At 40.0% G+C, this 24992-nt stretch overlaps 1 protein-coding gene across 4 annotated transcripts in view; it reads right to left on the minus strand.

Annotated features, from left to right (window-relative positions):
- PTPN2 (protein tyrosine phosphatase non-receptor type 2) overlaps positions 1-24992 on the minus strand; it is a 78478-nt gene that overhangs the window by 51637 nt on the left and 1849 nt on the right. The gene's annotated exons all lie outside the window — the stretch shown is intronic.

Raw genomic sequence — 24992 nt, forward strand, 5'->3', positions numbered from 1 at the left:
CAACTGATGCAAAGGAGGAATCTAAGGTTACCACATCATACTCAAATTTCCAACTAAACTCTCTGAATATTATCTACCTATATTTCAGAGCTTCTATCTTAAAATTTTAATCTATTTCTTTATCTTCATGCCATATAACTGTTACTTTATTCTGAGCCCAGGTATTCTCAAATTTTATTTCTAGAGCTACAAATGCTCATTTTAGGACCCTTATGGTTCTTGGTATTCCACTACAGAAGAAATGCTGCGCCAGTATGCCTGCACTAGGCACTCAGCTACTTGCTGTATCCATCATGACCAGCTTTTTCTCCCAAGTGGAACATTATTCTGAGAATTCAGGTAAAAACAGAAACATACCAAAAAAAACCCCAAAGAGTATGCATTAACAGAAACAATTAATTTGGGCTTTTGCTCACACTACCATGCCTGGAGAAACAGTATTTTAAAAGTTAGGCACCAAGACTTCCCTGGTGGTGCAGTGGTTAAGAATCCGCCTGCCAATGCTGGGGACACAGGTTCAAGCCCTGGTCCAGGAAGATCCCACATGCCGCGGAGCAATGAAACCTGTGTGCCACAACTACTGAGCCTGCGCTCTAGAGCCCGCGAGCCACAACTACTGAACCCACGTGCTACAACTACTGATGCCTGCATGCCTAGAGCCCGTGCTCCGCAACAAGAGAAGCCACCGTAATGAGAAGCCCGCGTACCACAATGAAAAGTAGCCCCCGCTCACTGCAACTAGAGAAAGCCTGCGCACAGCAACGAAGAGCCAACTCAGCCAAAAATAAAATTAAATAAATAAATTAATTAATCCATTAAAAAAAAGTTAGTCACCAGGTAATTTTATAAATTAAGCATAAATAAATTATTCAGATAATTTTCCTACCGTCCTGCCTGCCACCACCCAACAGCCCTAGGACAGGTAACTTTCTAGCTCATATTTTTACCCAATGGGCCTTCCAATACCCAAGAGTAGGGAACAAAGACCACCTCTCGGTGCAAGAAATCACAGCCTCTTTGTGCAAAAAGCATGGGGGTTCAACATATGTTGGTTCAGTCCTTTTGGAAAATGCAATCTGCCACACAGACAGGAACAGAAACACACACATACACGTTACAATTGTTGCTACTGACTTTTTAATGCTACTCTCACACCCAGCAATCTTGCTAAGCTCTCTAACATTTGGTAGCTGGTTCTGAGTCTCTCAATACCAGCAAACAGTGATAATTCTGTCTCTCTTATACTTCATATTTCTCATTCATACCTCTTATTTCTTTTTCTAATCTAATTGCATTGGCTAGGACCTCTTATTCAATGTCAAACAGAAATATTTTTTCCCTGATTTTGAAAGAACTGCTTCTAAGGTTTAACCACTAAGTGTAATATTTGCTTTAGGTTTCTGGTGGATACCCTTTTCAGGTTAAGAAGGTTCCCCTCAGTAATTTCTAGTTTACTAAATGTTTCTTTCATCATGAATGGGTGTTGAATTTTACTCAATGTTTACCCTGCATTCATGGATATGATCTTAACTTTTCTCCTTTAATCTGGTAATGTATTGAATTACAATAATAGATTTTCATTTAGATATGCATAAATATGCATTTAAGGTTCCTCCATGTCTTTTCACAGCTTGATAGCTCATTTCTTCTTAGTGCTGAATGATATTCTATTGTTTGGGTGTACCACCATTATTTTAAAATGTATGCATCTATATTTTTAAGTTGAATTGACCTCTAATTTTCTTGTCCCGTGCAATTTATTCAGTTTTAGTATCAAAGCTCTATTAGCCTCATACAATAAGTTGGACAGAAATATTACCTTTTAGCTTCAAATACTTTTCCATGAAAGCATAACAAATTACTGTGACTAGATGAAAAAAGAAATAAAGCTTCATTTCCACTGATTAATTATAAAAGTTTTTAAATGTCAAATAATAAGTTTTATATGTAAAGTTAAACACATTCAGGTCTTGGCTTATATCTGTATAATCTCAAACACTTCAGAGTTGAAACACTACAGAGTACAAGTAATTTTATATTCCAAGTTAATAATTGATATAAAAGAAAAACATTAATTTAAAATAATACTAAAACATGCATGTTGAGAGGTCTTCTGCATCAAATGCAGAGAAAATAATTGACAAGAATAAGAAATTCTAAGAACATCAGGCAGGTGAGGAGAGTGAAAAAGCGCTCCAACAGTTTGCTGCAGAGCGTATACTGCTGTAATGTTTCTGCGAGAACAATTTGGTAAGGTTATAAGTTTGAGCCACCAATTTTGCCTCCAGGAATTCATATCGCATACAGCCATATACCTGTGTGTACCAGGATGTTCACTGTACGTAACAGTGGAAAACTGGCAGCAACCTCAGTGCCCTGAGGGAGTAAAGTAGAGGTGAGGGGAAGCAGGGGGACAGGAGGGAACCAGGAAAGGGGGACACAAGTGCTGCAAACACTTGTGTGGGATGGTCTCAAGGACACACTGTGAAAAAGGTATGAAAGACGTTGAGTAGCTCCCACCTCCATCCACTCAAACATAACTATGCCTGAGGACACAATGAATAATTCTAGAAGGAGTCAAAATACTAGTAACTTGTGGGGCGGAAGACTGGGGGACCGAACATCTAGGGGAGGGTAGAGATTTATATAACTAAAAACTTGCTTTAATTATAAAATATTTAAAACAAAAAAATATAGATAATAGGACACCCATGTTCCCACCAGTGAGATTAAACATCTGTTACTACTTTTGCCATATTTGTTTCAAATCTCTTTTCTTAGAAAAGGTATAAAGTACATCAGACACAGCTTTTCTCTACCCTGCTCCTCTCTCCTTTCCAAAGTAACCTTCCGTCATTCTAACTGCTTTTTATTGGAAACCTTTTGTGCCATTTAAATTTTAAACCATATATTCACATATTCTTTAGTCTATATATTACTTAAAAATAAACTAGCTAAAATAGTAATAAATACTAGTGTAATATCAGTCTTAATGCTAATAACTAGTTTTAAAATCACATCAAAAAGTTGTTGCAACACAGATTGTGAGAAAACAGATGCAAATCATATATCTGATAAGGGATTAATATCCAGAATATATTTTTTTAGAAAACTCCTACAACTAAAATATAGAACAATTTTTAAAAGGGCATTATATAAGTGCTTCTTCAGTACTCCTGTTATGCTTATACACCCATTTTCCACAGTTAAGTCCATCTGTTGGTTGCTGTTTCCAGTTTTTAGCCTAAAAAACGTTTTTTTGTGTACACTATAACTAATCATTACTGATATTGCAAAAAAAGAATAGGGCAGGGCCCCAAGTATTGGGGTAGGGAAGAGATCTTAATTTACAACACCATAAAAGAGATACATTTTCTCGGTTACTTTTTTTTAAAAGAGAGAATTCTTACAGAGTTCATTTTCTCAAATTTCTAATGTTATCATTATTATTTGTTCCCCTTTACCTTTCTTTAATTTCAGTGCATTTAGGAAGAACCCTAGTACTTTAGAAAGTGGCTCCAGAGGTACGTACTAGTTGCCTATTCCAACATCGATTCTTTCTTACTAAAGGTTTCTGAATGTATTTTCTGACTTTCAAAGACCCCAACTAAGAGCCTGAATTTCCCAGCCTCTCGTACAACTAAGAATAGTCATGGGACACAGTTCTGGCCAATCAATGGGAATAAGCAGAAATCACTAGGTTGGGATGCAGGACAGCTTTGATCAAAAGGGCTGGCTCAGCTGAATACAGGCTCTGATGTGGGGGGCAAGGGGTGGGAAAGGGCAGGAGCTGTCTGGTGGCCCCAAGGTAAAAGCACATCCTGAGGAAGGCCAAGCAGAAATAGAGGAGACTGGGTCATCGATGACTTGATGGAGCCGCAGTAACCGCTCTGGACTCTTATCTCCAGAATTCTCATCACACGAGAAATGGAAGTCCCTGTTTGTTGTTGCCTGATTTTCTTTCCAAGCAGCTAAATGCAGGTCTCTAATACACACAGCAGAGGCAAATCTCAACAATAACTAGATCTGACACTGATGAGGCATTTTCAGGACCACCCAAGACACAAAAATAAACAATTTTATAAGCACTTTATGTGAGCAATAAAATACAAGGTGTTTCTCAAAATGGGGATGGGAAAGGCAAGTGCTGATCTATTCCCTAGGTCTATCATATTCGGCAAAATAAGCCTCTACTGATGTTCTGATGCTGAAATGTTCCCCTCCTATAGCAGAGAGAACCCATAAATACTGGCCCTAAATACACAAAGGATGTCTCTGTTAGCAGTAAAACCTGTCAACCTCAGCAGTGCTGACATTTGGGCTAGATAACTAACCCTGTTGTGGGCCCTCTTGTGCCTGGCTGGAGGTTTAACAGCAGTGCCCGGTCTCTACTTGTTAGATTGGCAGTAGCACCCCCTCCCCCAGATGTGACCACCAAAATTCTCTTCTGACATGTCCCCGGACAGCAAAATCTACCACCAATACACCCCACCAACACCCAGTTGAGAACCACTGTTCTAATCTAGTGCCCACTCCCACCTTTAATTAAAGCTAAATTTAAATGGGGAAGAGCTTTGTTTTAAAGAATAATTTACTCAAAATAAAAATTTTAATCCTATTGATTTTTATATGATTTTTGCTCAAAAAAGCTAGGAATAATTGACTCAGTTATTTCTTTCTTAGTGGCAATGATCCAAAATGTAGCTAACTCATGCACCAGTGTCTTTCATGGAGTTATTTATGACGTTGAAAGTCTAGAAATAACCTAAATGTTCAATGTCAGGGAAAAGATTGGTTGTACAAATCATGGTGCATCCAAATGAATACTGTGCAGCCATTTAAAAGAAAGGCACTCATGCCAGTGGTCGCATAAACTCATACAGTCTCCTGGAATGGTAATATATGACATAAACAAAGGCATAACAAACCAATAAATGGAACTGAGCTGCTATTTGGGAGAACAATTCATTCAGCTCCTCAGCTGTATTTGAAATTTACATACATGTGTGAGCTGACTATATTAAGATTGCCCAACACCTCCTTTTCCTAATGATCTGGAAAGGAACTGATGCAAATCTGACTTGTTCTTCCCTAAAGATAACTTCTCTTGTTTTTTCTTTACCCTGAATACTTACAAAACTCATCAGAACGCATCCTGGTTTTTATGCCTTTCAAATATATTCCTGGTGGAGACTCTGACCTTGAGACTCAAGGTGTTCCTCAGCTCAGAGATGTTCTTCCACTATTACTTCAGTTATTGCTTCATCTGTCTCCTCTGCTCTCTCTTCCAGGAACTCCGATCACAGAGTTGAGAACTTCCTGTGTTTTAAATGCTCTCTTACTATTCATTTAAAATACCTTCTTCCTAAATTCTGCGAGGTTTTTTTCCAAGCTAACTTGATATTGTGCACTATCTATTCTGCTAGTGAGTCCTGAATTTTTTAACAGTCACATTCTATAACTTCAAGAACTCTTTCCTGTTCTCAGCTTATTTTATTTTTACAATCTGCACTTGTCATATTGGGAATCTGAATTCCACTTTTCCCTCTTTTTTTATACTATTTGGCATACTCTAAATGATACAGTCTCATTTTCTTCAAGTGCTGAGTTCTTCGTATGTCTAGCATTTGTTTGTTCATCTTTACAAAAAGGATCAACCCTTACCCAAGGTTTTGACGCTCACACTGTTTACTATCAGAATCCTCTGAGTCTCAAAGGGACCCTTTGTGGGTGGGACCCTTCTCTAGTGTCAAATAATAATGTGGATTTTTTCTTATTACTGTGTTTTGGGCATTTCAGTGATCAATAAGAACAACAAAAAAGCTTCTACTGCATGGAATTAAAGACCTAGAAAATTATATCCTTTTCTCATTTTCTGTTACTGTTCTTGCTGCCAATTTTTACTACTATTTGCACAATTGTCTCTGACAATTTTCTAAAATCAGACCTCAGACTTTTCCTTGGAACTATCAAGGAGGCAGTCTAATAAGTGGCATAAGAAAAGCACGCTCACATTTAAAGTAAACACAGGAAAAGAATTTATTTTTGCCTGAGGGCATAACAGTGCATGAACAGACCTGAAGGATGAGCAGGCAGATGTCAGGTCAACAAGCAGGGAAAGATGGGTCCAAGCAGAAAAAGAGCTGTGCAAAGTCAGAAAGATGTGAATGTATGTAACAAATGAATGAAAGAATGATTAACTGATGTCTTGCAAGAAGTATAAGCAACACAAGACTTGTAGTACACGAAAGACGGAAATGCAAGTCATGAGGATGAACAGGTGGAGAGAGATCAGATTATGCAGGCATTTGTTCATGCTTCGCTCACCCAGCACACATACAGGGATTCTGCAAATTATGAAGATGGTGTTGCAAATGGAGGGGCAGGGGGAAGGAAAGATGGATTATTCTACAAACAGTATGATAAAAGGAAGCAGTTATTTAGGAAAAAAAATTAATTGATCAGGAACAAGACAAGGATTCCCACTTTCACCACTTCTATTCAACACAGTACTGGAAGTTCTACCTGAGCAATTAGGCCAAAAAAAAAAAAAACAGTAGGCATCCAAGTTGGAAAGAAAGTTGTTAAACTATCTCTATTTATAAATGATGTGATCTCATGTGTAGAAAACCCTAAAGAATCCACAAAACGACTGTTAGAGCTAATAAACAAATTCAGCAAAGTTGCAAAACACAAAATCAACACACAAAAATCAGGTGTGTTTCTATACGCTAGCAATGAACAATTCAAAAAAAATGAAATTAAGAAAGCAATCCCATTTACAACAGAATCAAGAATACTTAAGAATAAACTTAACCAAAAAGGTGAAAGACTTGTACCCTAAAAACTATAAAACATGGCCGAAAGAAATTAAAGACAACCTAAATAAAGAGAATGATACCTCATGTTCATGGATTGGAAGACTTAATATTAAGATGACAGAGCTACCCAAAGTGTTATACTGATTCAAAGTAATCCCTATCAAAATTCCAATGACAATTTTACAGTAATGGAAAAACTCATCCCAAAATTCATATGAAAACTCAAGGGACCCTGAAAAGCCAAACAATGTTGAAAAAGAATAACAAAGTTGGAGGAATCACACTTCCCGATTACAAAACTTACAGAGCTAGAGTAATCAAACACATGTGGTATGGCATAAAGATAGACACAGATCGATGGAATACAACAGAGTTCAGAAATAAACCCTCAGAGGGACTTCCCTGGTGGCGCAGTGGTTGAGACTCCATTCTCCCAATACAGGGGGCCCGGGTCCGATCCCTGGTCAGGAAACTAGATCCCACATGCATGCCGCAACCAAGAGTTCGCATGCCACAACAAAGGAACCGGCGAGCCCCAATTAAAAAGGCTGCGAGCCACAACTAAGGAACCCGCCTGCCACAACTAACACCGGGTGCAACCAAATAAATAAATAAATATTTTTTTAGAAAAAGAAAGAAAGGGGCTTCCCTGGTGGTGCAGTGGTTGAGAATCTGCCTGCTGATGCAGGGGACACGGGTTCGAGCCCTGGTCTGGGAAGATCCCACATGCCGCGGAGCAACTAGGCCCGTGAGCCACAACTACTGAGCCTGCGCGTCTGGAGCCTGTACTCTGCAACAAGAGAGGCCGCGACAGTGAGAGGCCCGCACACCGCGATGAAGAGTGGCCCCCGCTTGCCGCAACTAGAGAAAGCCCTCGCACAGAAACGAAGACCCAACACAGCCAAAAATAAATAAATTAATTAATTAATTTAAAAAAAAGAAAGAAAGAAAGAATCCCTCAAATCTATGGTCAACTGATTTTCAACAAGGGGGCCAAGACCATCCAATGTGGAAAGGACAGTCTTTTCAACAAATCGTGTTGGGAAAATGAGACATCCACATGCAAAATAATGAAGTTGCACTATTACCATATACCTTACACAAAAATTAACTAAAAATGGATCAAAGACCTAAATATAAGAGCTAAAACTATAAGAAACTCTTAGAAGAAACATAGGAATTGAAAATCTTCATGATCTTGAATTTGGCAATGGTTTCTTAAATTATGACACCAAAAGCACAGGCAACAAAAGAAAAACAGATAAACTGGACTTCATCCAAATTAAAGACTTAAGTGCATAAAATGACACTATATAAAGAGTGAAAAGAAAACTCCCAGATTGGGAGAAAACATTTATATATCATGTATCTGACAAGATATTAATAACCAGAATATCTAAAGAACTGCTACAATTCAACAACAAAAAGACAATTAGGGCTTCCCTCGTGGTGCAGTGGTTGAGAATCTACCTGCCAATGCAGGGGACACGGGTTTGAGCCCTGGTCTGGGAAGATCCCACATGCCGCGGAGCAACTAGGCCCGTGAGCCACAACTACTGAGCCTGCGCGTCTGGAGCCTGTGCTCCGCAACAAGAGAGGCCACGATAGTGAAAGGCCCGTGCACCGTGATGAAGAGTGGCCCCCGCTTGCCGCAACTAGAGAAAGCCCTAGAGCAGAAACGAAGACCCAACATAGCAATCAATCAATAAAATAAATAAATCTTTAAAAAAAAAATATATATATATATATAAAAAAAAAAAGACAATTAAAAAATAGGCAAAGGGCTTCCCTGGTGGCGCAGTGGTTGAGAATCTGCCTGCTAATGCAGGGGACATGGGTTCGAGCCCTGGTCTGGGAAGATCTCACATGCCGCGGAGCAACTAGGCCCGTGAGCCACAACTACTGAGCTTGCGTGTCTGGAGCCTGTGCTCCGCAACAAGAGAGGCTGCGATAGTGAGACCCACGCACCGCGATGAAGAGTGGCCCCCGCTCGCCACAACTAGAGAAAGCCCTCACGCAGAAACGAAGACCCAACACAGCCAAAAATAAATAAATTAATTAATTTTTTTAAAAAATTAAAAAAAAAAATAGGCAAAGACACTTGGGACTTCCCTGGTGGTCCAGTGGTTAAGATTCCACGCTACCAATGCAGGGGGCCTGGATTCAATCCCTGGTCAGAATCCGCACGCCACAACTAAGAGCCCGCATGCTGCAACTAAGACCCGGCACAGCCAAAGAAATAAATATTTTTTTAAAAAAGATAGGCAAAGACACTTATTAGAATGGCCAAAATCTAAAACACTGACAACACCAAATGATAACAAGGATGTATAGCAACAGTAACTCTCATTCTCTGCTGGTGGGAATACAAAATGGTTCAGCCATTCTGTAAGACAGTTTGGTGCTTTCTTACAAAACTGCACATACAATCCAGCAATCATGCTCCTTGGTGTTTACCCAAAGGAGCTGAAAACTTATGTCCACATAAAAACCTGCACATGGATGTTTATATCAGCTTTATTCTTAATTGCCAAAACTTGGAAGCAACAAATGTGTCCTTCAAGGGTTGAATGGATAAATAAATTGTGACACATCCAGACAATGGAATATTAATCAGTGTGAAAAAAAAATGAGCTATCAAGCCATGAAAAGACATGGAAGAACTTTAAATGCATATTACTAAGTAAAAGAAGCCAATCTGAAAAGGCTACATACTGTATGACTCCAACTATATAACATTCTGGAAAAGACAAAACTATGGAGACAGTAAAAGATCAGTGGTTGTCAAGGATTGGAGGGATGACAAGGTGGAGCACAGAGGATTTGTAAAAATACTCTGTATGATGCCACAGTGATGGATACATGTCATATAATACATCAGTCCAAACCCACTGAATATACAACACCAAGAGTGAACCTTAATGTAAACTATGGATTTTGGTGATTATTATCTGTCAGTGTAGGTTCATGGGTTGAAACAAATGTGTCACTCTGGGTGCGGGGGAGGGGGGGATGTTGATAATGGTGTGGGGTCAGGGGATATATAAGAAATAGGCCTCTCAATTCTGCTGTGAACCTGAAACCACTCTAGAAAAGTAAAGTCTTAATTAAACGCAAAACAAAAAAAGGCAAGACTTGAAGAGTCATTTCTCCAAAGATTCAAAAATGGTCAATAGCACATGAAAAAGATGCTCAACATTCTTAGTCATTAGGGAAATGCAAATCTAAACCACAGTGACATACCTACTAGGCATGACCATAATTTTTAAAATGGTAAATAACAAGTGTTAGGATGTGAGGAAAGCAGAAACCTCAAACATTGCTGGTGGTAATGTAAAATGTTGCAGCCACTGTGGAAAACAGTTTAGCAGTTCCTCCAATGCTAAACAAAGAATTACCATATTATCCAGCAATTCCACTTCTAGGTCCAAACCAAAAGAATTAAAACCAGGGACTCCAATGAGCACAGCAATGTTCACAGCAGCATTTTTCACAATAGCCAAAAGGTGGAAACAATCCAAACGTTCATTACCAGACAGAGAAACAAAACGTGGTATATCCATACAAAAAAAATATTAGTCAGCCATAAAAAAGGAATAAGGTTGTTACAGACGACAACATGGTTCAACGTTAAAAACATTATGTTAGGGCTTCCCTGGTGGTGCAGTGGTTGAGAATCTGCCTGCCAATGCAGGGGACACGGGTTCGAGCCCTGGTCTGGGAAGATCCCACATGCCGCGGAGCAACTAGGCCCGTGAGCCACAATCACTGAGCCTGCGCGTCTGGAGCCTGTGCCCCGCAACAAGAGAGGCCGCGATAATGAGAGGCCCGCGCACCGCGATGAAGAGTGGCCCCCACTTGCCACAACTAGAGAAAGCCCTCGCACAGAAACAAAGATCCAACACAGCCATAAATAAATAAATAAATAAATAAAAATTTAAAAACTTAAAAAAAAAATTATGTTAGGTGAAATTATCCAGACACAAAGGAACAAATATTGTATGATTCCACTTGTATGAGGTACCTAGAAGAGGCAAATTCATAGAGCTAGAAAGTAAAGCAGAGGTTACCAGGGGCTGGGGGAGGAGGGAATAGGGAGTTATTGCTTAATGGGTACAGAGTTTCTGTTTGGGGTGCTGAAGGGGTTTGGGAAATGGTGGTGATGGTTACACAACACTGTAAATGGAATAAATGACATTGCAGAGAGGGCAGACAGCAGAAGCAGGAAGAACTACAATTCTGCAGCCTGTGGAATGAAAACCACATTCACAGAAAGAAAGACAAAATGAGAACGCAGAAAACTATGTACCAGATGAGGAAACAAGATAAAACCCAAGAAAAACAACTAAATGAAGTGGAGATGGGCAACCTTCCAAAAAAGAATTCAGAATAATGATAGTGAAGATAATACAGGACCTCAGAAAAACAATACAGGCAAAGATCAAGAAAACGCAAGAAATGTTTAACAAAGACCTAGAAGAATTAAAGAACAAACACCTAGAAGACTTAAATAACAAACAAACAGAGATGAACAATACAATAACTGAAATGAAAGATACACTAAAAGGAATCAATAGCAGAATAATTGAGGCAGAAGAACAGATAAGTGACCTGGAAGACATAATGGTGGAATTCACTGCCGTGGAACAGAATAAAGAAAAAACAATGAAAAGAAATGAAGACAGCCTGGGACAACATTAAACACACCAACACTTGCATTATAGGGGGTCCCAGAAGGAGAAGAGAGACAGAAAGAACCCAAGGAAATATTTGAAGAGATTATAGTTAAAAACTTCCCTAACATGGGAAAGGAAATAGCCACCCAAGTCCAGGAAGCACAGAGAGTCCCAGGCAGGATAAACCCAGTGAGAAACACACCGAGACACACAGTAATCAAACTGACAAAAATTAAAGACAAAGAAAAACTTTTAAAAGCAACAAGGGAAAAATGACAAATAACATACAGGGGAACTCCCATAAGGTTAACAGCTGATTTCTCAGCAGAAACTCTACATGCCAGAAGGGAGTGGCATGATATACTGAAAGTGATGAAAGGAAAGAACCTACAACCAAGATTACTCTACCTGGCAAGGACCTCATTCAGATTCGATTGAGAAATCAAAAGCTTTGCAGACAAGCAAAAGCTAAGAGAATTCAGCACCACCAAACCAGCTCTACAGCAAATGCTAAAGGAACTTCTCTAAGTGGGAGACACAAAACAAGAAAAAGACCTACAAAAACAAACCCAAAACAATTAAGAAAATGATAATAGAAACATACAGATCAATAATAACCTTGAATGTGAATGGATTAAATGCTCCAACCAAAAGACACAGGCTCGCTGAATGGAAACAAAAACAAGACCCATATATATGCTGTCTACAAGAGACCCACTTCAGACCTAGGGACACATACAGATTGAAAGTGAGGGGATGGAAAAAGATATTCCATGCAAATGAAAATCAAAAGAAAGCTGGAGTACCAATACTCACATCAGATAAAACAGACTTTAAAGAATGTTACAAGAGGGCTTCCCTGGTGGCGCAGCGGTTGAGAATCTGCCTGCCAATGCAGGGCACACGGGTTCGAGCCCTGGTCTGGGAGGATCCCACATGCCGCGGAGCGGCTGGGCCCGTGAGCCATGATTACTGAGCCTGCGCGTCTGGAGCCTGTGCTCCGCAACAAGAGAGGCCACGACTGTGAGAGGCCCGCGCACCGCGATGAAGAGTGGTCCCCACTTGCCACAACTAGAGAAAGCCCTCGCACAGAAACGAAGACCCAACACAGCCAAAAATAAATAAATTAATTAAAAAAACAAAAAAACAAAAAAACAAACAAACAAAAAAAAAAGAATGTTACAAGAGACAAGAAAGGAAACTACATAATTATCAAGGGATCAATCCAAGAAGAAGACATAACAATTATAAATATATATGCACCCAACACAGAAGCACCTCAATACATAAAGCAAATGCTAACAGCTATAAAAGAAGAAATGGACAGTAACATAATAATAGAGGGGGACTTTAACACCTCACTTACATCAATGGACAGATCATCGAGACAGAAAATTAATAAGGAAACAGAACCTTTAAATGACACCATAGACCAAATAGATTTAACTGATATTTATAGGACGTTCCATCCAAAAACAGCAGATTACACTTTCTTCTCAAGTGCACACAGAATCCATTCTCCTGGATCTATTCTCCAGGATAGATCACAACTTGGGTCACAAATCAAGCCTCGGTAAATTTAAGAAAATTGAAATCATATCAAGCATCTTTTCCAACCACAACGCTATGAGATTAGAAATCAATTACAGGGAAAAAATCATAAAAAACACAAACACATGGAAGCTAAACAATACATTACTAAGTAACCAAGAGATCACTGAAGAAGTCAAAGAAAAAAACCAAAGAATACCTAGAGACAAATGACAACGAAAACACGACGATCCAAAACCTATGGGATTCAGCAAAAGCAGTTCTAAGAGGGAAGTTTACAGCAATACAAGCCTACCTCAAGAAACAAAAAAAATCTCAAATAAACAATATAAACTTACATCTAAAGAAACTAGAGGGGCTTCCCTGGTGGCGCAGTGGTTGAGAGTCTGCCTGCCAATGCAGGGGACACGGGTTCGAGCCCTGGTCTGGGAGGATCCCACATGCCGTGGAGCAACTAGGTCCGTGAGCCACAATTACTGAGCCTGCGCGTCTGGAGCCTGTGCTCCACAACAAGAGAGGCTGTGACAGTGAGAGGCCCACGCACCGCGATGAAGAGTGGCCCCCGCTTGCCACAACTGGAGAAAGCCCTCGCACAGAAACGAAGACCCAACACAGCCATAAATGGATAAATAAATAAATAAATAAAAATTAAAAAAAAAAAAAAAAGAAACTAGAGAAAGAAGAACAAACAAAACCCAAAGTTAGTAGATGGAAAGAAATCATAAAGTTCAGAGCAGAAATAAATGAAATAGAAACAAAGAAAACAATAGCAAAGATCAATAAAACTAAAAGCTGGGTCTTTGAGAAGATAAACAAAATTGATAAACCATTAGCCAGATTCATCAAGAAAAAGAGGGAGAAGACTCAAATCAATAAAATTAGAAATGAAAAAGGAGACGTTACAACGGACACCGCAGAAATACAAAGCATAAGAGACTGCTACAAGCAACTCTACGCCAATAAAATGGACAACCTGGAAGAAATGGACAAATTCTTAGAAAGGTATAACCTTCCAAGACTGAACCAGGAAGAAATAGAAAATATGAACTGACCAATCACAAATAATGAAATTGAAACTGCAATTAAAAATCTTCCAACAAACAAAAGTCCAGGACCAGATGGCTTCACAGGTGAATTCTATCAAGCATTTAGAGTAGAGCTAACACCTGTTCTTCTCAAACTCTTCCAAAAAATTGCAGAGGAAGAACACTCCCAAACTCATTCTATGAGGCCACCATCACCCTGATACCAAAACCAGACAAAGATACTACCAAAAAAAGAAAATTACAGACCAATATCACTGATGAACATATATGCAAAAATCCTCAACAAAATACTAGCCATCAGAATCCAACAACACATTAAAAGGATCATACACCATGATCAAGTGGGATTCATCCCAGGGATGCAAGGATTCTTCAATATGCAAATCCATCAATGTGATACACCATATTAACAAATTGAAGAATAAAAACCATATGATCATCTCAATAGATGCAGAAAAAGCTTTTGACAAAATTCAACACCCATTTGTGATAAAAAAAACTCTCCAGAAAATGGGCATAGAGGGAACCTACCTCAACATAATAAAGGCCATATACAACAAACCCACAGCAAACATCATTCTCAATGGTGAAAAACTGAAAGCATTTCCTCTAAGATCAGGAACAAGACAAGGATGTCCACTCTCGCCACTATTATTCAACATAGTTTTGGAAGTCCTAGCCACTGCAATCAAAGAAAAAGAAATAAAAGGGATACAAATTGGAAAAAAAAGTAAAACAGTCACTGCAGATGACATACTATACACAGATAACCCTAAAGATGCCACCAGAAGACTACCAGAGCTAATCAATGAATTTGGTAAAGTTGCAAGATACAAAATTAATGCACAGAAATCTCTTGCATTCCTATACACTAAAAACGAAAGACCAGAAAGAGAAATTAAGGAAACAATCCCATTCACCATTGCAACAAAAAGAATAAAATACCTAGGAATAAACCTACCTAAGGAGGTAAAAGACCTGTACTCAGAAAGCTATAAGACACTTATGAAAGAAATCAAAGGTGACAAAAACAGATGGAGAGATATACCATGTTCTTGGATTGGAAGAATCAATATTGTGAAAATTACTATACTATCCAGAGCAGTCCACAGATTCATCACAATCCTTATCAAATTACCAATGGCATTTTCTACAAAATGAGAACAAAAAGTCTTAACATTTGTATGGGGACACAAAAGACCCCGAATAGCCAAAGCAGTCTTCAGGGGAAAAAAAGGAGCTGGAGGAATCAGCCTCCCTGACATCAGACAATACTACAAAGCTACAGTAATCAAGACAATATGGTACTGGGACAAAAACAGAAACACAGAACAATGGAACAGGATAGAAAGCCCAGAGATAAACCCATGCACCTATGGTCACCTTATTTTTGATAAAGGAGGCAAGAATATACAATGGAGAAAAGACAGCCTCTTCAAAAAGTGGTGCTGGGAAAACTGGACAGCTACATGTAAAAGAACGAAATTAGAACACTACCTAACTCTATACAGAAAAACAAATGCAAAATAGATTAAAGACCTAAATGTAAGACTGGACACTATAAAACTCTTAGAGAAAAACACAGGAAGAACACTCTTTGACATAAATCACAGCAAGATGTTTTTTGACCCACCTCCTAGAGTAATGAAAATAAAAACAAAAATAAACAAATGAAACCTAAAGAAATTTAAAAGCTTTTGCACAGCAAAGGAAACTATCAACAAGACAAAAAGACAACCCTCAGAATGGGAGAAAATATTTGCAAACGAATCTATGGACAAAGGATTAATCTCCAAAATATATAAACAGCTCATGCAGCTCAATATGAAAAAAACAGACAACCCAATCAAAAAATGGACAGAAGACCTAAACAGACATCTCTCCAAAGAAGACATATAGATGGTCAAGAGGCATATGAAAAGCTGCTCAATATCTCTAATTATTAGAGAAATGCAAATCAAAACTACAATGAGGTATCACCTCACACCAGTTAGAATGGGCATCATCAGAAAATCTACAAACAACAAATGCTGGAGAGGGTGTGGAGAAAAGGGAACCCTCTTGCACTGTTGGTGGGAATGTAAATTGATACAGCTACTGTGGAAAACAGTATGGAAGTTCCTTAAAAAACTAAAAACAGAATTGCCATATGACCCAGCAATCCCACTACGGGGCATATACCCAGAGAAAACCATAATTCAAAAAGACACATGCACCCCAGTGTTCATTGCAGCACTATTTACAATAGCCACGTCATGGAAGCAACCTAAATGCCCATCAACAGATTAATGGATAAAGAAGATGTGGTACATATATACAGTGGAATATTAGCCATAAAAAGGAATGAAATTGGGTCATTTGTAGAGACGTGGATTGACCCAGAGACTGTCATATAGAGTGAAGTAGGTCAGAAAGAGAAAAACAAATATCGTATATTAACGCAAATATGTGGAATCTAGAAAAATGGTACAGATGAACCGGTTTGAAAGGGAGAAACAGAGACACAGATGTAGAGAACAAACCTATGGACACCATGGGGGGAAAGCGGGGTAGGGATGGTGGTGGTGGTGGTGGTGGCTGTGGGATGAACTGGGAGATTGGGATTGACACATATACACTAATATGTATGTAATAAATAACGTGCTGTATAAAATAAATAAAATTAAATTTTAAAAAAAGTCATTACATTGTATACTTTAAAATAGTTGAAATGGCAAATTGTTACTCATATTTTACCACAAAAACAATTTAATTGGATGTCTACCTCATTCCTTATACCAAAATCAAGCCCTGGTTGAGCAACGATTTAAACAGAAATAAAACCATAAAACTGTTGAAAAACACTGGAGAAAATTTTTTGTAATCATAGAGAAGCTCTCTCTGAGCCATGGCACAAAAACTTAGAAAAGGCTGATAAATCTGATTTCATAAATATTTAAAATTTCTACATGAAAAACTATCATAAACGAGGTCAAAAGATAATCCATAAATTGAAAAAATATTTATAATATATGACGAAGGCTTAACTTCCTTAATATGTAAAGAGCTCTTACATATCAGAAAGAGAAAGGAAATACAAATGACTTTTAAAAATAAAAACTGTTAAACTTCATTCACAATAAGAGAATTGCAAAATATAACAACAGTAAGACCATTTTCCACCTATCAGACAAAGATTAAAAAACTAGGTAGGTAAAGGTGTAGGGAAACAGGCACTTTCTTATACTATTTATTGATGGACATGTACAACTTCTTTGGAAGGTTATTCACTGCAGCACTGCTTATCACAGCTAAAGACTGGAAATAACCCACATGTCCATTATAGATGAGTGCTTAAATAATGAATACCGTTCAACTGTTAAAATGAACTCAAGAGATCTAAAAGGAAGGATTTTCAAAATATAAGTGAAAAAAGCAAGGTGCAAAACAGTATGCTGTTTGTTTCACAGGGGTTGGATAGAAAGAGAGGGAGTGAGAAGGGAGAGAGGAGAGTGATCACTTACAGGGAAGGAATGAGGGAACATGGGGGCAGTGACTTACTTTTCCACTACACACCCTTCTGTACTGTTCTCATTTTTGCCATGTTCATGTAATCCTAACCAAATTATTTACTTATTTATGTATTAAACCACAAGCTCTGGGACTTCCCTGGTGGCGCAGTGGTTAAGAATCCACCTGCCAATGCTGGGGACACGGGTTCGAGACCTGGTCCGGGAAGATCCTACATGCTGTGGAGCAACTAAGCCCGTGCACCACAACTATTGAGCCTGTGCTCTAGAGCCCGTGAGCCACAACTACTGAAGCCCACACACCTAGAGCCTGTGCTCTGCAACAAGAGAAGCCACCACAATGAGAAGCCCACGCACTGCAACGAAGAGTAGCCCCCGCTTGCTGCAACTAGAAGAAGCCTACGCACAGCAAGGAAGACCCAATGCAGCCAAAACTAAATTAATTAATTAATTAATTTTAAAAAAAAACAAAACACAAGCTCTAAAATTCAGTCTTGGATTCCTATCTGGATCTACTACTTAACTGCACTATAAATTTGGAAAAGTTAAATCTCTGTTTTCTCATTTGTAGCCACCTACAAATGAGTTACATAGCATTTGCCTGATACAAAGTAGGAGTTCAGTCAAGATAAGCTATTTTATTCTTATTAAAGTCTTTTCCTCAAAGAGGAAGCCCTCTCAAAAAGAAGTGTGATACATAGCAGAACTTACTCCACCAGGAATCTTATCTCCCCAACCAGCGACGGGCATAATACGAAGAACCATAACCAACTGAACACCCTGACACATGCAACATATTTAGCTTCCCACTTCACTGTGTCCATCCACAGGATCTTTATACAGAGTATAAGCACAAAGATTTGACTAATAAAACAAAGTAAACACTTAACCATCATATAATTCAGGATTCACTTAGGGACCTTAAGCATAAAGAAAGAAATTTCAGTATTTCTCCCATAAGTAGAAACTATCAACTTGGGATTACCTTAAAGTCCTACTTTTTTCTTATAAAATTAATATCTTTTCCAATTTCCTAAATTCTTATTTGCTGTTCCATCACAACAGCTCAAGGTAGAATATTCTAAAGTACAACAAGGATATAACGTTTTCTGTGTACTATATAGAACAAAGCTATGTACCAATCACTAAAGTATTACTTAATATTATATCATAATAAAGTGTTATAACTATCTCACCCTGACAATGTTACAGTAATAGAGATTTTAAAAAATAAAAACTTAAGATTTGAAATGTGAACCTATGTTTTCACTGGTTGAGGCAAAAATCAGTTCCCGCTGTCGTGGAGGACCACCTGGATGGTCTAAGGTCCCAGCCTTGACTAGGAGGAGTGGGCCACCCCTGGGAACCTTATCCGAGGCCGCCTCAAGAATTCCTGGAAGCATTACTAAGTAACCTGTCAGAGGAAATGATAGCTTTCAGACTATAAGGTTGTTTGAATACAGTGAAAGAAGAAACAAAATAATTCAGTATAAGATTTTCTTTAGAGGAATGAAGGCAGTTTAACACAAAGCTATCAATGATCAATGACATGATCCAAATGAACTAGGTGACAGAACAAAGAACATATTAAATCAGAGTCCTGGGTTGCGAAAGGAATAGGAGCACATAAAAACAAACAAACCTCCCAAACTGAAAAACATACCAGAAATCCACAGATACAAGTTTCCTGGAGGTCATCAACCTCAACAGTCCTTAGGGGTCTATGATACCCTTGAAATCACATGCCAAATGTACGGGAATTGTATGTATGTGGTCATGTCTCTTGTTCACAGGTTTCATCTTAAAGGTGTCTAAAGGTGTCCACGATCTTTAAAAGCAAGGATTTCACTGTTAAGTCAAAACAGCTTCCTGAAACATTACTACTGTACCATAAATAGAACATTAAATTAGCACTACATTAAATACATTTAAAATAGCACTACACTCACTTCAGACAACAGCCCAGCAAGGTACAACAGCATTCCAACTAAGAATGTAACAGAAAAGTTTACTATTCTGCTCAGAACAGCAGAGTCAGAACTTATATGCTTTAACACTTAGCCTGCTGAACCGTATCTGTTCCTTAGTTATCAGCTGCTATGTTTTAAGTTTATATGCTAAATTGACTTAGTATACGGTTAGTCACTATTATCCAAAGTAACGAAGGGTATTATCCAAAGTTCTAAATTACTAGTTGGTTTAAATATTCTCTGCCCTGAACAGTTTACCAATAAGAAATCATTTTAATGGCACCACCGACAGGGAACAGAGCATGGAGAATCTAGATAAGAATTTCCAGGGGAAACAAATCATATGAATGCTTATCTGAGAAAGTGAAGAGCACACTTACGTTAATTTTAATTCTGCTCTCCTAGATCTTATCTGTCCATATCTCTGGTTTACTCTTTGGAAGAGCGAACAGAGTAAGAAAACAAAATAATCAGACAGGGTGTCCGAACCGCAGGAGCCTGCAAGAGCTGTGATAATTCTCCAACTGGGAACAGGGAATTCTTGTGGATACTAATGATCTGGGAGAAGCCAAAAAGGGCTATTGGAGATTCTGGTTAAAATCAAAAAACTGAACAAGAGGCAAGCTAGAAAGAGTAAGGGACAACGTAGCTATCTGGATTTCCATGATTATAGGTATCAGTAACCTACAGAACCCGTCAAAGGCAAAACAGTATTATTTCTAGTTCTATATTCCTCACTGGCGAATCATTCCCCCAGCTGCTTTTCCTTAAAGCAGTGGTTCTTACCTTCTGAGGAATCACAGAGCTCCACTTAAGAATCTGACCAAAGTTGGACTTCCCTGGTGGTGCAGTGGTTAAGAATCCACCTGCCAATGCAGGGGACAGGGGTTCGAGCCCTGGTCCAGGAAGATCCCACATGCTGCGGAGCAACTTAAGCCTGTGCGCCCCAACTACTGAACCTGCACTCTAGAGCCTGCGAGCCACAACTACTAAGCCAGCATGCCACAACTACTGAAGCCCACGTACCTAGAGCCCGTGCTCTGCATCAAGAGAAGCCACTGCAATGAGAAGCCCATGCACCGCAATGAAGAGTAGCCCCCATTCGCCACAACTAGAGAAAGCCCGTGTGCAGCAATGAAGACCCAATGCAGCCAAAAATAAATAAATAAAATAAATTTTTAAAAAAAGAATCTGACCAAAGCTATGGAATCCCCCAGAAACTACATCTCGCAGGGTATTCACACAAGTTAGCACAGTTTCAGGGGACTTGAAAATCCCTTTCCAGTCTGATCCATGGATCCCAGACGCTGTTTCAAAGGCCTCCAGTCCCAAAATGACCCGACCTATTATAACACATTCTACTCTCTCCTTACCATCAAAAATGTAAATGATTCTCTCAGTACCATTAATCTCAAGTAGATCATAAGAAGAAAGCAACATAGGCTGTCATGCTGGTCAAGCAGGACAGTGCTGCAGTGAGAATCACAAGGACGGGATTTAGGCCCCCGCTGTATCACTAATGGATATGGTAACCTTACAGAAGTCACAACCTCGTGCTGGACGGTGTCTCCTCAGCTGTGAGTGAGGGGTTGGAATAAACCAAGGTGCTGACATCTTACAGAGGGAGCAGTACTCTTGTTTAGAGAATACTAACTGAGCATCTAACACACTGCAGGCCTACAGGCAGATGGTGGGGAAACAAAGGAAAATGAGGCAGCCCTAAAGGAGCCAGACAGACAAGTAGACAGTTATAAAGCAATGTGACTGGACTTCCCTGATGGTGCAGTGGTTAAGAATCTGCCTGCCAATGCAAGGAACATGGTTTGAGCCCTGGTCCGGGAAGATCCCACATGCCGCGGAGCAACTAAGCCCGCCCGCCACAGCTACTGAAGCCCGTGCCTAAAGACTGTGCTCCGCAACAAGAGAAGCCACCACAATGAGAAGCCCACACACCTCAACAAAGAGTAGCCCCCGCTCGCCACAACTAGAGAAAGCCCACACGCAGCAACGAAGACCCAACGTAGTCAAAAATAAACAAATAAATAAATTTATTAAAAAAATAAAAATAAAACAATGTGACTCATACTCTAATAAAAGAATATTGAGGATTCAGGAATCAGAGAAGGAGCATATAACTAAAGTCTAGTCTTGGACACACTTCCCAGAAAATAAGGTAGGCACAGAGTGTGTCCAACATGTGCAAAGGCTCCAAGGTGTGAGAAAGCAGATGATTCTCAAGGAAATTCAAGGAGTTTAATATGGCAAGCACTGAGAACTTAAATTAAAGGCTGGAAGGAGAACATGCAACAGACACTGCAAGGGAAGTGTTTTACAATAAGATAGCTTTGATTTATCCTCCACACTGGCTGCTCACTGTAAGTACTAGAAGAATAGAGTTCATTTGATATTTAACTTCTAAAAATTAGTTGAATCACAAATGGTAAAAACTGTTCTTACTCTGACAATATTTGAACTACGAATTTCTAATAAAGAAAAATGACCAGTCAGTTAAGAGTTCCACGAAGTCTGATTAATCAACCAAATTCCTTCTGAGCTACCACTTACTAGAAACATTATTTCATGACTTAGCTTTTGCCATTTCCCTACAGTTTTACTCTCTTCCCCGAAAGGCTCACAGTACTCCATTCCTTTCCTCTGCCCTTCTAATGCCCCAGCCTGATTCAGACAGCAATCATCAGTGACAAAGGAAAAGCAAAAAGCAATCATGAACATTTCTCAAAAAGCCAGAATTAACCTCAGACTACATTAATGTTATTAGTCTGTCGCTCAGACAAATTAGACTTTTCCAGCAATCTCACTTCTGCCAACCATGCCTGTTCAAGGCAAGTCTTCTGCCGTGTGCTCCTGATCCCGTCAGCTCCTGCTTCCTGAGGTTTCTGGCTCCAATAATCTTCCCTTCTCTTTCATCAACCTCCAATCTCTTTAGGCTTCCCCCCTCCCCAATTATGTGAACACATCAAGTCACCCATCTGTGGTAGGAAGTCATGTTCAGCAAACACATATCAAGTGCCCACTAGGTGCCTGAATGTGCACAAGGCATTGGCACAGCCTGCAGGAAGGCTAATGAGGCCAAGAAAAGATAAACTAAGAGTCAGCTCCAACCCAGTCATTCATTCCCAGAAACCTCCCATTTCAAAAGTTATGTTATAAAAGCAACTGTTCAAAGGGGGTAAAAAGAGTAAGGGGCCAGGGCTTCCCTGTTGGCACAGTGGTTAAAAATTTGCCTGCCGATGCAAGGGACAGGGGTTTGAGCCCTGGCCCAAGAAGATCCCACATGCCACGGAGCAACTAAGCCCGTGTGCCACAACTGCTGAGCCTGAGCTCTAGAGCCCGCGAGCCACAACTACTGAGCCCGTGTGCCACAACTACTGAAGCCCACGTGCCTAGAGCCCGTGCTCCGCAACAAGAGAAGCCACGACAATGAGAAGCCTGCACACCGCAACAAAGAGTAGCCCCCGCTCACCGCAACTAGAGAAAGCCCGCGCACAGCAACAAAGACCCAATGCAGCCAAAAATAAAAACAAATAAATAAGAAAATTTTTTAAAAAAGGGTAAGGGGCCAGAGTATCAGTCTCAAAATAATACATTCACTTTTCCTACAAGACTGAATAATAAGGTATAAAGCAAAAGTCCTCACACCACTAAGCAAGTCTAGCTCTTAGTTATATTTAGCTTTTTTGCTCAGGAGCAAATCCTTTCTTTTCCTAGTCAAATTAGTATCGCCAAAAAAAGCATAACTCTTCTCAAACGTTATCATCAATATACCCACTGCTGTGATCTACAAAGAAGAAAGCCCACTGTAACACTTTTTCCTACTCAAACGATAGTGGTTTGCGTAACAGAAACTGTGGTCCCAAAGTCCTGTGCTGCTGTATCACATCCAATGCCCTGCCTTGAAAGGGGAGGCCATGGGACATTATGGGTACGTACCAGGGGATCCCACCCTGCAAGGGAGGGCCGGGAAGCTCCTCCCACTGCCTCACCCTGAGGAAGTGAGACTCCAGGAATGAGGAGGTAGTTAAGCAAAGGGGAAAACAAAAAGGGAAAGAAAAGTTGTGCTCAGTCAAAGAGAACTAAATCTACAAAGGCCTTAAGGGAAGGACAGACAGCACATTTCAAGGAGCAGAAGAACCCAATGACAAAGAGGGAAGAAAGTCATATGGGGAGGCAGGACCTGTGGTCTTGTGAGCCGTGGCAGGAGTCTGAAGTCTACATGGTGAGCAATGGGAAACCACTGAAGGTTTAAAGTAGGGAAGTCACATACTCATGCTTCATTTCAGCCACCATTCCCCGCTCCATCCCACATCTGACTTCCGTATTCCACTCAACTTGCTCTTTTCAAGGAATCTGTTGATCTTCTAGCGATTAATTTAACGGGCACTTTCGGTTTTGCCCTTGTTGGTGCCCCTGCAGCACGTGCCTGCTGAGCATCAGCTCCCTCCACACCCACCAGCAATTTTCCCCCCACTTCTATGGCTATTCCTCTCTAGCCTTTCTTTTTGCAAGCTCCTTTTTCTCTACCTATGCCCTTAAACATTGTTATCTGTCAAGATTCTGTCCTTGGCTTTCAGCATTTCCAAACCCTCTCTGTTTTCCCTAAGTGATCTCACCTGCATCTGGGACCTCAAATACCATCTGCATGCTCATGATGTCCAAAATCATTTACAGCTCAGACCTCTCCTGAACTCCAAATTTATATATTAAACTATTCCCATTTCGATGTCTTACAGGAAGCAAATTGAACAGTTTCAAAACCAAACAAATCTATCCCCTTAGCATTTCAAGTCTGCATCTCCCCTTCATTCTTCCTGCCACTGCCTGAGTTCAAGAGCTCAACATCTCTCCTCAGGTTGACTCCCAAAGACCCCCTTCCCTGTACCAGCTGCCCACAGTTAGCCACACCCAACCCACAGCTAGAATGGTCTTGCTAAAAAGTAAAGAGAATATGATTATGGTACTTCCAAGCATCAAATTCCACAGTGGGTCCTATCAACTAGCTCACAGTCCTCAGACTGATCTACAAGGGCTAACGGGCTCCGTCTTACTGTCTGGCCTTGTCCCCCTGGCACCTCAACGTCACACCGCACTCTGCAACAGGCTCAGCCGTTGGCAGTTCTCTTGGCCTTCTATGCTTTGAGTCTCTGCACACATTTCTTCCTCCTCTGAACACTAATTCTCTCCCTCCCTCATTCTCCTCCCCTGGCCGACTTGTCCTTCAAGACTCAGGCAAGGCCCTACCTCCTCCAGGAAGCTGCGCCAGGACTCCCAGATGCATCCTGTGGGGGATGCACAGCACCCTGTGCTTAACACGAGCTTCTGCGGTTCTTACTCTCATGTTTTCATCTGCTTCCCTAGTTACCACTCCCCACTCGGCTGGATCCTGGAGAGCAGGGACTCC

Source organism: Balaenoptera acutorostrata, chromosome 13, assembly GCF_949987535.1.
Source record: "Balaenoptera acutorostrata chromosome 13, mBalAcu1.1, whole genome shotgun sequence".
In the NCBI taxonomy this organism is placed as follows: Eukaryota; Metazoa; Chordata; class Mammalia; order Artiodactyla; family Balaenopteridae; genus Balaenoptera; species Balaenoptera acutorostrata.